General features: G+C 44.9%; 1 protein-coding gene across 4 annotated transcripts in view; it reads right to left on the reverse strand.

Moving 5' to 3' along the window:
* Nucleotides 1–11299: 11299 nt before the first annotated feature.
* Nucleotides 11300–16999, reverse strand: part of CRTC3 (CREB regulated transcription coactivator 3) — a 119976-nt gene continuing 114276 nt past the window's right edge. For all 4 annotated transcript variants that reach the window (XR_013365215.1, XR_013365212.1, XR_013365211.1 and 1 more), the window contains one exon: nt 11300–11425. The gene's annotated coding sequence lies outside the window, so the exon portion shown is untranslated. The remainder of the gene's footprint in view (nt 11426–16999) is intronic.

Raw genomic sequence — 16999 nt, forward strand, 5'->3', positions numbered from 1 at the left:
AAGGTTTTTAAAGGTAGAGCAGTAGTGGAAAAAAGGAAATTAGCAAAGAATCCATTCTTCTAGGCAAAGTTACCTAAGCAGAACAGAAGGAGCCTACCAGTATATTTCCTAAGGTTAATCAGGAAATCCCCATGTCAACTAGTTAAAGGTTACATTTGTGGGGAGTTGAAACTGCAGTTAGGTTAGGTGTTAAGTCCTGGTTTACTGACTTAGTGCCTTAAGTGATACAATCTTGGGTCTGTTTTGTTATTATTATTGAGAAATAATAACAAAAACAAACCTAGAAGGGCCTCTAGTATTGGAAATTAAGCAACACCTGCTAAAAAACTCATGAGTCAAAGAAAAAAATCCACAAGGAAAATTTTAAAATATCTTACAGACGTTTGGGTGGCTCAGTTGGTTGAGCGTCTGACTTCTGGTTTTAGCTTAGGTTGCAATCTCAGGGCTGAGGGATGGAACACCACATTGGGCTCCTTGCTCAGCAGTGAGTCTGCTTGGGATACTCCCTCTCTCTCTTCCTCTGACCCTCCCCCGTAAAATTAATATATAAATAAATGAACAAAATCTTTAATAAATAAAAGTAAAGTGTCTTAAACTAAAAGAGAACCAAAGTACAACATATCAGAATATGTGGGATGCAGGTAAAGCTGTGTTTAGAGGAAAATTTATGGTTTTAATTGCTTATGTTACAGAAGAAAAGTTTTGAATCAATGATCTAAGTGGTCACCTGAAGTAGTGAGGAAAAGAAGAAATTAAATTGAAAGTAACAGGAAGAAAGGCAATAATAAAGACAAGAGTAGAAATCTGTGAAATAGAAAACCAACAAAAATAAAGAAATCCAAAAGTTGGGTCTTGGAAAAGGTGAATGAAATTAATAAACCCTATAAAGACTTAGCAAAAAAAGAGACAGAAAATAAAAGTGAGACCAGTGTACACAAAAATAGACACACAGATTAATAGAACAGAATAGAGAGCCCAGAAATAAACCCATGATTATATGGTCAATTAACCTACAACAACAGAGGCAAGAATATCCAAGGGGAAAAGACAGGCTCAATGAATGGTGTTGGGAAAACTGGACAGCTCCATGCAGAAGAATGAAACTGGACCATTTTCTTTCACCACACACAAAAACAAATTCAAAATGGATTAAAGAGCTCATGTGACACCTGAAACTATAAAACTCCTGAAAGAAAATAGGCAGTAATTTCTTTGACATCGGCCATCGCAACATGTCTCTAGCTGTCTCCTCAAGCAAGAAAAACAAAAGAAAAAATAAACTGTTAGAACTATACCAACATAAAAAGCTTTTGTGCAGTGAAGGAAATCAACAAAATGAAAAGACAACTTGAGGTGCCTCGGTGGCATAGTTGGTTAAGTATCTGACTCTTGGTTTCAGCTTAAGTTGTGATCTCAGGGTCATGGGGTCGAGCCCTGAATCAGGTCTATGTTCTGGGGGGGTCTGCTTAAGATTTTCTTTCCCTCTCTCCCTGCCCCTCCTTCCATGCTCTTTTTTGTTCTCTCTCTCTAAAATAAATCTTCAAAGAACCTCAACACTAAAACACAACTCAACACTAAAAAAAACAAGTAATCTGATTAAAAATGGGCAGAGGACATGAATAGTCAGGTTCTCTTTTCCAAAGTAGACCTACAGATGCCCAACAGACACATGAAAAGATGCTCAACACCACTCATCATCAGGGAAATACAAATCAAAACCACAATGAGAGATCAGTTTGAAGCTGTCAGAATGGCTAAAATAAAACACACAAGAAACAATAAATGTTGGTGATGATGTGGAGAAAAAGGAACCCTTGTGTACTGTTGGTGGGAATGCAAACTGGTGCAGCCACGGTGGAAAGCAGGCATTCCTCAAGTTACAAAAAGAATTACCATATGAACCAGTAATTCCACTTCTGGGTATTTCCCAAGGAAAATGAAAATACTAATTCAGAAAGTTATATACACCCCTATGTTGATAGCAGCGTTATTTACAAGAGCCAAGATATGGAGGCAGCCCAAGTGTCCACTGACAGATGAATGGATAAAGAAGATGTGGTGTATACATACAGGAATATTACTCAACCATTTTTTAAAAAGTATGAGATTGTTCCACTTGCAATAATATAGTTGAACCTCTAGGGCATTACGCTTTGTGAAATAAATAAGAAAGATAAATGCCATATGATTTCACTTGAACATGGAATCTAAAAAACAGAACAAACAAAAGAGGGAAACAGACTCATGAAAGAAGGCCACCAACGGCCTAATGCTAGGTCATCATGTCTATGTCATCCTGTTCACAGAGGCATTTTATCATCTCACATCCTCACAAGAAGAAGGGGGGTTACAGACAGTAAGATATTCAGAGAAAGAGATCATGTTCACCTAACTTTTATCAGAGTATTGTTATAAATGTTCTATTTTTATCATTAGTTATTGCTGCTAATCTCTTACTGTGCCTAATTTATAAATGAATTTATTTACCTTTTATTATAGGGATGTACATGTAGTAGAAAACACTGAGTATATAGAGTTTGGTACTATCTGCGATTTCAGCATCCACGGGGCGAGGGGTGGGGGGACTTGGAACGTATTCCCCGTGGGTAAGGGGTGACCACCATATATCAGAATACAAATTTAAACACAGTAGGTGAGATGTGCAAACCAATAATATTGAGCGACTCAAATTTTTGTCAAGAGAGTTGTCTTTGCTGAACCAAAGATGAGAGGGGGCAAAGCGTGGGAAAGAATAAAAGTGATGGTTAAAGAAATGGAAGGCCTGAGCCCTCAGATACCCCCAGCGCTCACTCAGCTCGGGGGTCAGGAGCCCAGTCTCTCTCATGTGGGTCAGGAGCCCACATGCCTGCACCAGAGCTCTCTGAGCTGCAGCACCTTTCCACTTCAGTTTGCATCCTCTTCTGGACATTTCTTACCCTCCCCCCCACCTAAACTCCTCTTGCAGCTCTAACCTAAACACCATGTGAAGCCAAGACTTCTCTACCATGTTACAAGGAAGAGGCCTGAGTCTTATGGGAGGGAGAAGGCAGGCTTTTAAATTTAGACATGGTGAATGAAAGCAAGTCTCATGCTGCATCTGAATCAGAAACGAGGCAGAGACCCTTCTTTATTCTAAAAGCCAACAGCTGCTCAGAGGCAAGCAGATTGAACCACTTCCTCCTAGCTCAGAAACTCTGAGTACACACACACACACACACACACACACACACACACACCCCGCATGCACACACACACATACACACACATTTATATACGCATATGGTTAGAAGAACGAAAGGAAGGAGCACAAAGAAAAATAATTCATTGATGATGTCATTTGCAACTTTGGTGCACAGCTATGTGTTTCATGTCACATGGTGTCCTGCAAAAAAGCACGTTCATGAGTCCAGGCAATTCTCTCAAGGCAGGAGGTTAAGGATTACATTACAGATAAGCACTAACTGACCAATTAAGACAGACTAGTCACTTTTATAAAACACACACAGAGAGATGGTACTTCTTTTTTTAGATTCTCATGAAAAATTTCAAACACACACAGAATAGTGTCATGGTCCCCTCCTATACCCATCACCCAGACGGAACATTCCAATTACACTGAGTTGGAAGAAATCATGAAACAGGAAGTCTGCAGTTTGGGATACAGAATAGGGCATAGTTAAATTTAGCTTTACTGGGAACTCGCTCCAATTTGATTAATCAGCTAATCAAAGCTCTTTGTCTGATTTCAGTTCCCTGATCGGCGTAAAGAAAGGCTATTCACAGCTCACCATCTGTGCCAGGTTTCTATAGGTCCGGGTCGAATGCTCATGCTCTGTTCAAGATTCTCGTTCTTAACCGATCCCTTTCTAATCGGGTTGGGGAAAAAAGATGATTTACATTATTTTCTGTATTTCTTTCAACAAAAAGGAGACTTGGTTTTTAAACTGTGATCTGCCGTGTTTGAGAGGGTGGCAGGGTCCCCATGTGGAGATGATCCCTTGGTCAATGGAGCTCTGCCTCTGGCCCTCAGGACGGCACGTCTGTTAGAAGGATAGTTCATAGCCCCAGAGACGATGTCAGGAAAGAAGAGTGCAGGGGAACCTGGGCGGCTCAGTGTTTGAGCGGCTGCCTTCAGCTCAGGGTGTGATCCTGGGGTCCTGGGATTGAGTCCCACATCAGGCTCCCTGCATGGAGCCTGCTTCTCCCTCTGCCTGTGTCTCTGTCTCTCTCTGTGTGTCTCTCATGAACAAATAAGTAAAGTCTTTAAAAAAATTAATTAAAAAAAAAAAAAAGAAAAGAATACAGACGGAGGGGAAAGCCCGAGTGGAATTCTGTGGGACACTCCCATTGGGCACAGGTCAGAGCGAGGTCCTGAGACACAGCCCTGGGAGAACAGAGGAAACGCATGGCTAGCCCTACAGAGGGAACCTCAGGTGCTGACATCCCTCAGCAGGAGAAGGGCATGGCACAGAGACGATGAGGCAGAGATAAAAATCTAATTTTGACACAGCCTGTCTCATCCCTCTCCCCCTGCCTCGTTGGTCTCTTGTCCTTCTGGAATCCCTGGTCCCCTGGGGAAAACTACCCTTACTCCTTTACCCTGGTCCCCTTGTCACCGTCTTCCTGGGGAGACTAGTTCCTCCGGGACTAGTTAATGCCTACTCAAGGGTCTCATCTCAGCCTCAAGTTGTCTTTCCTGACCTTCCAGTGACATCAGACCCCACCATTCTTTGCTCTGTGCTTTTCCTCTCTAAAATATCTAAGTGATTATTGTGTATCTTCCTGACTCTTCATTCGTTAACTACTGCCCTGAGTACATGGTCAACTCCTTGAGGGTAGAGACTAGGTCTGTTTTGTTCACAAGGTGAATACCAATTGCCTCCCTCAGTGGCTGGCCTGAGTTGTGCTCAATAGAAACAGAACAAATGAATGAGTGAATGAATGAATGAAGGCAAGGAGGTGTTGGCCCATTCCCAGGACTCAAGGCCAGATATTCTTTCTGGATCTGCTCAGAAGTTCCAATCAATCGTCTGCAGTTCTGCTCCCAAGCCTGGGGAAGGCCAGCCGTTGCCGTCCCCTCCTGCTGCTCCCACGGCCAGAGTCCCGGCTGGGGTCAGGCCAGCCTCCTGCGCTCTGGCCTCAGCTCAGCCCTGCCCGGTCATGATCATTCTAGCAGGATCTGTCTCAGGGGCCTGGGGAGGGTGGAGGCCAGACTGAAGCGAGTGGGAGGTGAGGACAGAGAGACAGTGGGTGCAGACAGTGTTTTCACGAGTTTGGCTTTGAAGGGGAGGAGAGAATTAGGGTGGTAGCTGCAAGGAGCCCGAAGGGGGTCACAGCAGGGTTTTTTGTTGTTGTTGTTGTTTTTGTTTTTTTAATTTGGGGAGAGATTTAAACACATTTAATGGTTTCAGTTAGGAGGAGGAGGCTGAATAAACAGAAGAGAGAAAGAATCCAGGGAAGAGGAGCAAAGTCACCTCCAAAAGGCCCACGGATGTTAATGCCAGCTCCTTCTGCCTCACGGCTGGCTGAGGCCTCTGACAAGTGGGGCTGCCGCTCCCCCATTTCCACGTGGGATGCTGGAGCTCCCAAGCGGGGCCAGGAAGGGAAATGTCAGAGCACTGGTTCTGAGTCACTACACTGACCGCCCACCTCCAGCTTATAAAGGGTTGGATAGGCCCAGGGAGGAAGCAGGAATTCTGAAGTCGATTTCTGCAGGAGAAACATGCACTGTAGAGCCCACCCCAGGCCCCCCTGGGAGAAGGGAGGGGTGCTTTGCTCTTTTCTCACATCAGCTGAGGGGGGCCATTTGCAGGACCTGAAGGGTGGTTCCTAGAGCCAGGAAGACACAGGGGTGACTGAGGCATGCCTGGAAATCTACAGGGGAGGCTGTGGCTGTTAGTGGCTGGGCTTTCCACGAAGGGCTCTATTTGAGAGGTAGGTGAAGGTTGGTCAAATGTTATGTACTGTCTATGGATCAGATGTGGGCCACAAGTGTGAGACAGAGTGATTGATAGTTGTTCTAGATCAATGGGTCTCACCTAGGGTGACATTACATTCCTGGGGACACTTGGCAACGTCTGGAGACATTTCGACTATCGTTGACTCATGAGGGGGCTGGTCATCTAGTGGACAGAGGCCAGGAATGCTGCTACACACCCTGCAGTGCACAGGCCAGGGCAGCATAGAGGGGAAGGAGGTGTAGGTTTTGTGTCAGCAAGTTGAAGGAGGCCCTGGATCGTGGTCTAAACTTTTTCTGTGGAATAAGAAACTCATCTTCTACAGATGCCTGGGTGGCTCAGTGGTTGAGCATCTGCCTTTGGCTCAGGTTGTGATCCCAGGGTCTTGAGATCAAGTCCCACATTGGATCCCCCACAGAGAGGATGCTTCTCCCTCTGCCTATGTCTTTGCTTCTCTCTCTGCCTATATCTCTGCCTCTCTCTGTGTGCCTTTCATGAATAAATAAAAATCTTAAAAAAAAAAAAAGAAAGAAAGAAACTTGTCTTCTGGGAGTAAGGGAGATAGGAAGGCATGGAGATTGGGAAGAATGAATAATTGAGACAGTCATTTCAGGAGTGGGGGAGCTAGGTGACACATAGTAGGACTGTGAGACTACAGGCAAAAGAAACGGACAATCTATAAGGTGATGGAGGGGTCCAGAGGCAGAGCTGGGACAGGTTCGGGTGGCCCCCCAGTGGCTAAGCCTGTGTGCCCAGGCCACCAGCACAGCACTGCCAGAACCTGGAGGGGTTCTGGGGTCCTCCCTGTTAATAGGCTCATTTTCCCTTGCTGCCAGAGGTCGCAGTCCCTTGTTGGCCCTCCCCACCAGCCCATGTCGATGGGCCGGGTCCTTGGCCAGTGATGATGCAGCAAGTGCAGAGAGGTCTCAGCCTCAATCGCTCCCACTTTGCCTTACAGCGAGGAGACCTTCTGACTTGCACCTCATAAATGTCATCGAGGATGGCTCTAGCCCCACACGGTCTGGGCAGGAAGTGCCCTGCTCAGCGCCTTTCCCAGAAGGACTTGGTGCCGCGGTGGTGAGCAACAGATGCCGGCCCTGACCACAACGGAGTTCACTGCCAGGACACGGCCCTCACAAGATGAAGGAAAAGGTGAGGAAGCTACCTGTAAAGGACAGAAGCCGGGGAGGCCTTGGGAACCCAAAAACGGACACCGATTGAGAGTCTCATCCAGCCACTGCAGGGATGTGTCAGCCTCCACCCCTTCTCTGCTTTTTCCTCCTTCCATTAAAGGGTCAGAGTCCCAGGAGAGTGTGCCCGGGGGCGGGGGGGGGGGTTGCCCTCCGCCTGCAGGGAGGACAGACCCTGGTTCCAACTCCCATAGGCAAACTGTGTGCTGGTCCCCGAATCCAGGGAAGTAGAGGCAGGCTCTTTGGGAGGGAGGTCTGGATGCTCATTTCCTGGAGGCCCTCCACAGCTCCCAAGAGCCCCTTCCTCCCTGGTTAGAGATTCCTATGCTCTGAATCTCAGATGGAAGCAGGGCTGCCGAAGAGTTCCAGGGGGTCACTGGGGCCCCAGTCTAGACGCACCTCCTGCAGCCAGCATCTGCCTGGCTCGGCTGCGGGCCTCACACGCTGCCTCGCTGGGGACGTGCGCTTCACCCTTTCACCCCTGCTGACACGTGGGTTATGCAAGCAGGGCCCTAAGTCTGTTCTTAACCTCGTAATTTTTTTTTCTAAAAGGGAAAAACACTATTTTAGTCACTGTTTTGCAGAGAGAAAAAAGTCCTGTTTGTCCTTATGATTCATGTTGGTGGTTTTTGGATGATGTTGTATTGATTCACGACGACTCACTCAGCATCTGGTATGAATTAAGTGGGACTTTCTCTTGGTGACAGTAAAATGAAAGATCTTAAACAGGACTAACATTAAAAGGAGCCTGGTGGGAACCCAGAGTTTGAGCAATCTTCAGGGCTTGAGTCTGTTCAATCAGATGCTGCACAGTCTCAGCAAGGTTAGCAAAAAGCGACATGTGGCTTCAGTGTGGTGCTGCTCATGACGTAATGTCTGATCCTCACTTTCGCGCCGATGACTCCTTGCGGGTCAAACTGTTTCCCATAATGTGTTGTTTTATCCTGTAGCCATTATCCCAATTAGACCCATGGGGGATGTAGGGGGTCCTGAGGTTTCTCTGGTTTGTTCCAAGACGCTTCCCATAGAGAATCCCAGAGCCTCTCCAGTGGTTCTGAATGAGGGATGATTTTAGCACCCCAAGGAGCATCTGGCAACATCTGGAGACGTTTTTGGCTGCCACAGCTGGCATCTAGTGTGTAGAGGGCAGGGATGCTGCTGAACATTCTACAGTGCACAGGACAGTTTCCACAGCAAAGAATTTTCCAGCCCCAGATGTCAATAGTGCTGAGGTTGAGAAACTGCTCTAATCCAAACCAACCCTTAATCCCAAGTGACTTGATGGTTTCAGGTCACTGACTTAATGAAAAGACCTCTAGTTATGGTAAGAAAAGAAAAGAAAAAAAACCTGAAAAAACAAAAACAAAAAAAAACACAAACAGATCTTTTGTTTAAAAAGTATGCAGTTGACCCTTGAACTGTGTGGGTTTGAACTGTGTGAGCCCACTTATATGCAGATTTTTTTTTTCAATAAACACAGTCTAGTCCTGTAAATGTATTTTCTCTTCCTATGATTTTCTTAATAATATTTTATTTTCTCTAGCTTACTTGATTATGAGAAAACAACATATAACACATATAACATACAAAATATGTGTTAATTGACTCTTCTGTTATCAGCCAGGCTTTGGTCAACAGGGGGTGATTAGCAGTTCCATTTTTGGGGACTCAAAAGTTAGAGACAGATTTTTGACAGTGCTGGGGTCAATGTCCCTACCCCCTGAATTATTTCAAGGATCAACCATATACATATCTTGCCTAGATCTTAGTCTTTTTTTTTTTAAGATTCTGTTAAAAAAAAAAAAAGATTCTATTTATTTATTTTAAAGAGAGAGAGTGAGCATGGAAAGGAGCAGAAATAGAGGGACATGCAGACTCTGTGCTGAGCATGGAGCCCGATGCAGAGCTTGATCTCACAGCCATGAGATCATGACCTTCAGGAATCAAGAATTGGATGTTTAACCAACTGATCTCCCCAGGCACCCCAAGATCTTAGTCTTTAAATACCATTCTCCACTGAAAGGAGCCAGGGCTTCTGAGAAATGGTTATCCCAAGGCTGGAATGGTCAGGCAAGGAAGGTATCAAAGATCATGAGGTGGATTAAAAGGATGCAGGCAATCAGAAGGAGCTCTCTGCTCACATATGGGAAGATGTGAATGTTGAAAAAAATGCCATTATGCTGAAATCCATACCTGCTATCCTGTGTTGTCTAGAGTTTTCTTTTATAAAATAAAAAGAAATAATGCTTTCATTACCTCTCAAATTAGGTGTTCCCCATTTTCTTTAGTGTTATCCATAATAGAGGGAAGGAAGTTTACATCATCTTGGCTCTGCTCCAGAAAGGAAGCCAGAATGAGGTACAGAGTAATCACATAGTTATCATCAAGCAAACTATGACCGTACACTACTGTGGGATGGTTGTAGCTCTCATGTGGGAGAGAGGGAAAGAAATGTGTGAATAGGTGACTGCAGAATAGATGGATATGTCTGTGGTAGGGTACTTCAGCTGCAATCTTCCTCTTCTTTTTTTAAAAAAATATTTTATTTATTTATTCATGAGAGACACACAGAGAGAGGCAGAGACATAGGCAGAGGGAGAAGCAGGCTCCCTGCAGGGAGCCTAATGTGGGACTTGATCCCAGGACTCTGGGATCAGGACCTGAGCTGAAGACAGACACTCAGCCACTGAGCCACTTAGGTGCCCTGCAATCTTCCTCTTCTAACCAAAAATCCAACTCAACTAAGCTTAAACAATATAAAGAAGTTATTGGCTCATATAATCAAGACATTGAGATAGTGCTACTCAAAGCATGGTCCATAGACTGGAATGGTCTACCATCTGTTACTGTTCCACATGAGATACAACTATATTGTTGAAATGACTATGTGCATAATCCTCTTTGTACAAACTTCCTTTTCTCTTTTGTTGATAATAATAAAGACTAATGAGGACACTTGGATTTAAAAGGCAACAGAAGTACCATTTCTCATGAAGGAAACTTCTGGAAACCACATAGTTCATTTTTATTGTATGTTACAAAGTATCATTTCATAAGATAACAGGAATATAAAACTGGAAATAAAAAAAACAAAACTGCCTTTGTTACAGACAGTTTGAGAAACACTAGCCTAGTATGGTAGAGATTCACCATCCTGGCTGCCCCTTAAACCCACCTGCTTTTTGACAACTTCTCATCCTGGAGATCATTCCCAAAAGTTTTTACTTAATTGGCTTGGGTGGGGGTAAGCATGGATACTTTTAGAAGCTTACCAGGTGGCTCTAATGTGTAGCCCGAGTTGAGAAGCGGTAGCCTCAGATAAGACTTGATCCAGTGCTCAAGTCATGGACTGTCATCAGGGACCTGTGTTCTCATAGCACCAGATGCTCATGTTAGAAAAGAAGACAGATCTCACATCAGTGAAGCCAGCTTCTACCTTAAGAAACTAGAAAAAAGTGAATAAATTAAATCTCAAAGAAGCAAATGAAAGAAAACAGTAAAGATCAAAGAAGAAACCAGCGAGATAGGAAAAAGAACAATAAAGGAAACCAATGGAGCCAAGAGCTTATTCTCTGAGAAAAATCAATGAAATTGACAAACCTCTAGCTAGACTGACGAGCAAAAAAACAGAGAAAACACAATTCACCAATATCAAGAATGCAAGAGGGGACGCCACTACGGATTGTACGGATGTGAAAAGGCTAATGAGACAGTATTACGAACAACTTTATTCCATAACTTAGATGATATGGACAATTGCCTTGAAAGCCTCCAACTACCAAAGCCAATTCAGGAAGAAATAGATAACTCGAATAGCCCTGTATTTATTAAAGAAATTGGATTTGTAGCTAAGACATCTTCTCACAGAGAGAGCTCCGGGCCCAGGTGGCTTTATTGGTGAATTCCACCAAATCTTTCAGGAAGAAAGAATGCCAGTTCTACACAAACTCTTTCAGAAGATTGAAGAGGAGAGAACACTTCCCAACCCCGTTTCTGACCAGCTTTCCCCTGATACCCAAACCGAAAACATTACAAGAAAAAAAATATATGGAGATCCTTAAAACCTCGTTCTTGAGAAAGTCCTCTCTTGTTGCCTGCTCCTCCACAGCTCTTTCGAAAATAGTTTGTTCTAACTCAGGACCTGGCCGTAAGTAACTTCAAACTGTACAACATGACTCCTTCTTCCTGAGGCGGATGTTTGGACCCAAAGGCAGCCTTTTCACTTATGTTGGGACACTGGCGCAAAAAGGTGTGCTGGAACCTTCTCAGGAGATTGACCTAAGAGACACAAAGGGAAGGAATTGTTGATGGGAGGAATGACTGCAATAGATGAGGAGAGAAAAGTCTACTGCCTACTATAGGCAGAAATTGCGGGAAAGAGAGACATAGAGAGAGAGACAGAGAGAGATTGAGTTAGCAATGAGGGAATAACCCAGTTTCTGTTCCTTAGGAGGCCTCACTCTTCCGATTCTTTTAGATTCATGTAAGACTCTGTACACTTGACCTCCCTTCCCAAAAGCCAAAACTACCTGAATAAACAAAATCCTCAATAAAAGCAAAGTTCCTTCCATTCCTTCACATTAAAGCCTTGCTGTCAATTCCTATCCTAAAGACACCATGGGCCATCTTCTTCATTCCCAGAGGCCTCAGAGATTTAATTGGATTCTCTTTTCTTCCGTGTTTTCATTTTTTAAAAAAAATTATTGAGGTGTAACATACATATAGCAAAGCATACAATTCTTAAGTATATACCTCAAATAATTTATTTTTAAAAATAATTTATACACACACTGCTGTGTAACCACCACACAGATATATAACATTTTTAACACAAAAACTTTACTCTCTCTACTCTTTGTGGAGCTGCAGACCAGATTATGAGCAGTTGTTGGGTGTCCATGCACTATGGACTCAGCTGTGCCCTCCCATAATGCATGTGTTGAAACCCTAACCCCCATGTGACTGTATTTGGAGATAGAGTCTTTAAGATGTAATCTGGGTTAAATGAAGTCATAAGGGTGGGGCCTTGGGGCAGCCCGGGTGGCTCAGTGGTTTAGCGCCGCCTTCAGCCCAGGGCGTGATCCTGGAGACCCGGGATCGAGTCCCACATCAGGCTCCTTGCATGGAGCCTGCTTCTCCTTCTGCCTGTGTCTCTGCCTCTGTCTCTCTCTGTATGTCTCTCATTAATAAATAAAATCTTAAAAAAAAAAAAAGGGTGGGGCCTTAATCTAACAGGACTGATACCTTGTAGGAAGAAGAGACACCACAGCTCGCCCTCTTCTCCCCCTACCCCTCCTCTGTGTGTGTAAAGAGGAGGTCATGTGAGCACACTGAGATGGTAGGCCCCTACCTACACACCAGTAGAAGAGGCATCATAATGAAACCTACCTTGCTGGCACCTTGATCTTGAACTTCCAGCCTCCAGAACTGGGAGAAATGAATTTCTGTTGAGGCCACTGGGTCTGTGGTATTTTGCTATGGCAACTCAAGCAGATTAATATACCATGTGACTCGTACAAAGAACCGAGAGAGGAGAAAGATGTCTTGCACAGAAAACTACCCTTCGTAGGTACAAGCAGGGGAACTGTGCCCAGCCTGGAGTGGGAGGAGAGCCCTAGCAGGACAGCCTGAAGACCTGCAGGCCCTCTGGCCACTGGGTCTGGTCCACTTCTAGGCTGGCTTGGACATACTGCATGGGAGACATTTGATAAATTTGGAACCATAGTTAAATGTCAACCAACAGCCTCTCATTCATCTGTCCCTGAGGAAGTGCTCCAAGACAGCCCAACAATCCAATAGGGCTTTTATTTGATTTTCCTGAGCCAAATGTGACCCTGGTGGGTAGGCCCATCTGAGCAACAACTCATAGGAAAAACGAATCCCACACCATGGAATGGGCTCAGTACACTTGCCCAGCCAGATGATACTGAGCCACGCCTGAAAACAATGCACAGAACTGGCCCAGCTCTGCTCTGGTGTTAACTGGGAACTCCTCATCCTCACCTGGACCTCGGTGAAACCTTGGCCACAGAAGCTGGGAGGGGTCAGTCCTGGTCCAGGTCCTGTTACTTCGTCATTGTCCCATGGGTTGTCCACAATCAGATTTCTGTGTCCTAAGAAGGTCACTCACTAAACTTGTCACTCTTGTGTGAGAACTAAGGTATCAGCAACAGAGAACTTCTGGTCTCTCTCTCTCTCTCTCTCTCTTCTGCAATTGCCATATTTCTTTTGTTTTTTAAGATTTTATTTTTAAGTAATTTCTACACCCAACATGGGGCTCGAACTCACAACCCTGAGATTAAGAGTTGCGTGCTCCACTGACTGAGCTAGCCAGACGCTCCATGCAATTGCTGTATTTCTATTGCTAGAGCTTTCTGTCTTTTTTTGTTGCTGCCAGGATTTCTCTTCCTACTTGTTAGTGCAACGCTGAGAGTCAACCCCTTCATCCACCTGCAACAAGACCCATTGCACAGGGTCATCCTGTCTGGGTTGCTGTGATGGGAGGTGCGGGAAGAACGCACCCCAGACTCAAGGCAGCAGTTGTCTCAAGGCAGGGGGAGGGGGTTGCAGAGAGGGACACTCTAGGGGCTTCAACTCTCTTGGTAATATTTGTTTTACTTTCCTTACACTTGGTGATAGGGATGTGAGCATTCTGTATTAGTCTTTATGCCTTTTTGTATATGATAGTTGATAAAAGCTTTGTAAAAAGATTAATTCGGTATATGCGAATATTACAAATGCTGGGTGGAGCAAAACTACCATGCTGTGTGCAGAGACCCCCATCTCCCTGATAGAGCTGAGCACCCTACTACCCTCCCAGAGGAGCCCTGAGACCAATGGTGGCACCTCACAGACTAGACCCATTGATGGTACTGGAATCTATGTGCTAGTGGGTCCAGAGTCCTGGAAATGTTGCCCTCAGTGCTGAGAATGAGGCTCAGCATTTTGTGCACACATTGCTTAGACTGCAAACAGACTGCTCCAGGAAGCGTTTGGGGTTTCTCATTCATCTGAGAGGATGTGGACATGGTGAACATGGTGAACATGGTGGACATGGCAGACATGGCAGATATAGTGGATATAGCGGACATGGTAGATATGGTGGACATGGTGGTTATGGTGGATATGGTGGATATGGTGGACGTGGTAGATATGGGAGACATGGGGAACATGGTAGATATGGAAGACATGGGGGACATGGTGGATATGGTGGACATGGTAGATATGGGAGACATGGGGGACATGGTGGAGATAGTGGACATGGCCAAACTGGGCAAAACACAAACATGTATACAAACAAAACCAAAATTCTGACCTTTGTTTCTAGTCCTTGGGTGACCGTTCAATATTCTACCAGCATTGAAGAAGGGGAGCATGAATGTGACGTCCCTCACCCTGGAACCACTCCCCACCAGATCTCCTTGGGCAGTTCTTCTCTCCCTTTGCTCCTTTGCCCACAGCAGCTCTGTCTAGCAATCAGTGCCCTTTGGGGATGAGAGTTTTCCTAGGAACTTATGAAAACACTCCATATTCATTTTGTACCAAAGATGTAAAATGTGTCTTTGTGTGAAAGGGGAACAGATTTCGGTGGGGTTTTGAATCATAAACAGATATATATATATATATATATATATATATATATATATATATATAATGTATTTTTTTTTCCTCAGAAGGAGAAGAAAACAACATAGCTGCATGGCAGGCAGTATTACAGGCTTCTCAGGTCTTTGGAGGAGAACTGAACCACAGGGCTCCTGGACCATCTTCAAAACCAAGTTTCTAGAAAGCATGATCTCTACTCTGACTCTATATTCTCATGTCCTATTCTCTCCCCGTTCTGCATTCCAACCTCTGTGGTTTCTATCCACCCACTGAGACAGCTCTCTCCTGGGACCTCACCAACTTCCTCGCCATGCTATTCAACAGGCTCTGTTCGCTCCTCATCATTCCCGGCTTCCCAACACCGGGGGACATTTTGGGCCTCTTCTTCCTTGAAACATCTCCTTTCTTCAGTGTGTGGGACACCACCTGCTTGGTCTAGCCCTTCACCACTTCTTCCCAGGGGAAGCTGCTTTGGGCCTGCCCCTTCTATCCATCCTCACATGGATGCCATAGCATCATTCTGAAATGCAATCTGATGGTGACTCTGCTCTCCCCTGTGGCTCCCACACAGGCTGACATCCCAGCTCATGTCCCTGTGCCCCCCACCCCTGAGCCTGCTCCAGCCCACTGTCTGCCCTTGGCTCCCTCCCTCTCTGGGCCTTTGCACTTCCTGCTGTCCCATCCCTTTGCTGTCTCCAGCTTGTTCTTCAATCCCTACTTTTGTCTCTTACCTCTTACAGAAATCTTTCCCTATCCCCGCCTACTGGCCCTCCACTCCCCCAGCCCCACTTGGCATTAGGTGCCCTTCCCATGATGGGTGGGGTATTAATAGCATCTTTGGCAGTCAGAATAATGTAAGCACTATTGATTTAATTAAAATTGTGCCAGAACTCTCTTGGGAAGGTGAAGGAGGGGAAAAGGTGTGTTTACGTGTGGGTGTTGGAGTGTGTAGGGGGAGAGGTGCCTGATAAGAGCTTTATCTTCCTCTTCCACAGCAAGAGTTCAGGAATCAGGAGAGGATGGTTCAAATGGAAAACTCATGAATAATCATGTAAGCTTATCATTGCGAATTATGGAGGTAAATATTAGAAGAACTAACTCAAGAGTGTGAACTTTGTGATTCTGGGCTAGGGGACTGTTGCTGTTTAACCAATATTTATTGTACAACTGACCAAATCAAAATTAAATTAGGAAAATAAATGAAACAGATCAACTCAGAGCTGCTGCGCTCGGCCTAAGCGGGCAGACCTGGTCCTCCCTTCCCGGGGACTTTGACAGCACAGTTGGAAACTAGACAAATCGTGGTTTGAGAAATGCCCGGGAAACAAGAGGAGAACTGCCAAATGCCTTGGATGAGATACAGCCACTTGAACAACAATGAGTCTCTCTGTGTGATGGGGGAATTTTGCTGCATTTAGTTTCTATAATGCACACATCTCTCTTTTGCAGTCTGTTGGGCATTCAGAATCTGGAAAAGGCCAGAATCTCTCCCCCGGGCTGTATTCCCTGAAACCTACAGATTGTCATTGCCCCACATTTAAGAAGCTGTGTTTTTCTGAGTGTTTTTTTCTGGCTGAACATGTGCCTTCCTGATCCTCTTCGGAGACATAAGGAGGAGGTCTTGATAAAGCACACAGGAAGGGACATCCGGGTGGCTCAGCGGTTGGGTGTCTGTCTGCCTTCAGCTCAGGGCATGATACCAGAGTCCCAGGATCGAGTCCCAGATTGGGCTCCCCGCAGGGAGCCTGCTTCTCCCTCTGCCTGTGTCTCTGCCTCTCTGTGTGTCTCTCATGAATAAATAAATAAAATCTTCAAAAAAAAAAAAAAGGCACACAGGAAAAAGCACCATTCCCAGAGCTGTCTCTGATAATATGTAGGATTTTTCAGACGTAATTCTAGCCATTTTAGATCAAGGAAAGCGCGTGTTTTGGTTAGGTCCTTTCCAGGCCAAGTTTCTACACAGATTTTCAGCAATGTCAATGCATGATATATAATTATAGTATCTTTAAATTAGGAAGAGGCTGCATGAAGATGCTAATGCAGCCTGCTGCATTTAGAAAGGCTTTCAGCCCGAATCATGTAGAACAGGGACCTATTTTACTATTTTATTTCATAGTCACATGTGAAATAATGTCTTTTTTAAGCCTTAGAAATTTGTATATTTATGAAATCTGCAAAAGGGAGCGTCACGTGTGGGGGCCGCCCCAGGGATTTCTAAGAACACCTCTTCCATGGGGTCTGTAAGAT

The sequence above is a fragment of the Canis aureus genome, chromosome 2 (genome assembly GCF_053574225.1).
Source record: "Canis aureus isolate CA01 chromosome 2, VMU_Caureus_v.1.0, whole genome shotgun sequence".
NCBI classification, from domain to species: domain Eukaryota; kingdom Metazoa; phylum Chordata; class Mammalia; order Carnivora; family Canidae; genus Canis; species Canis aureus.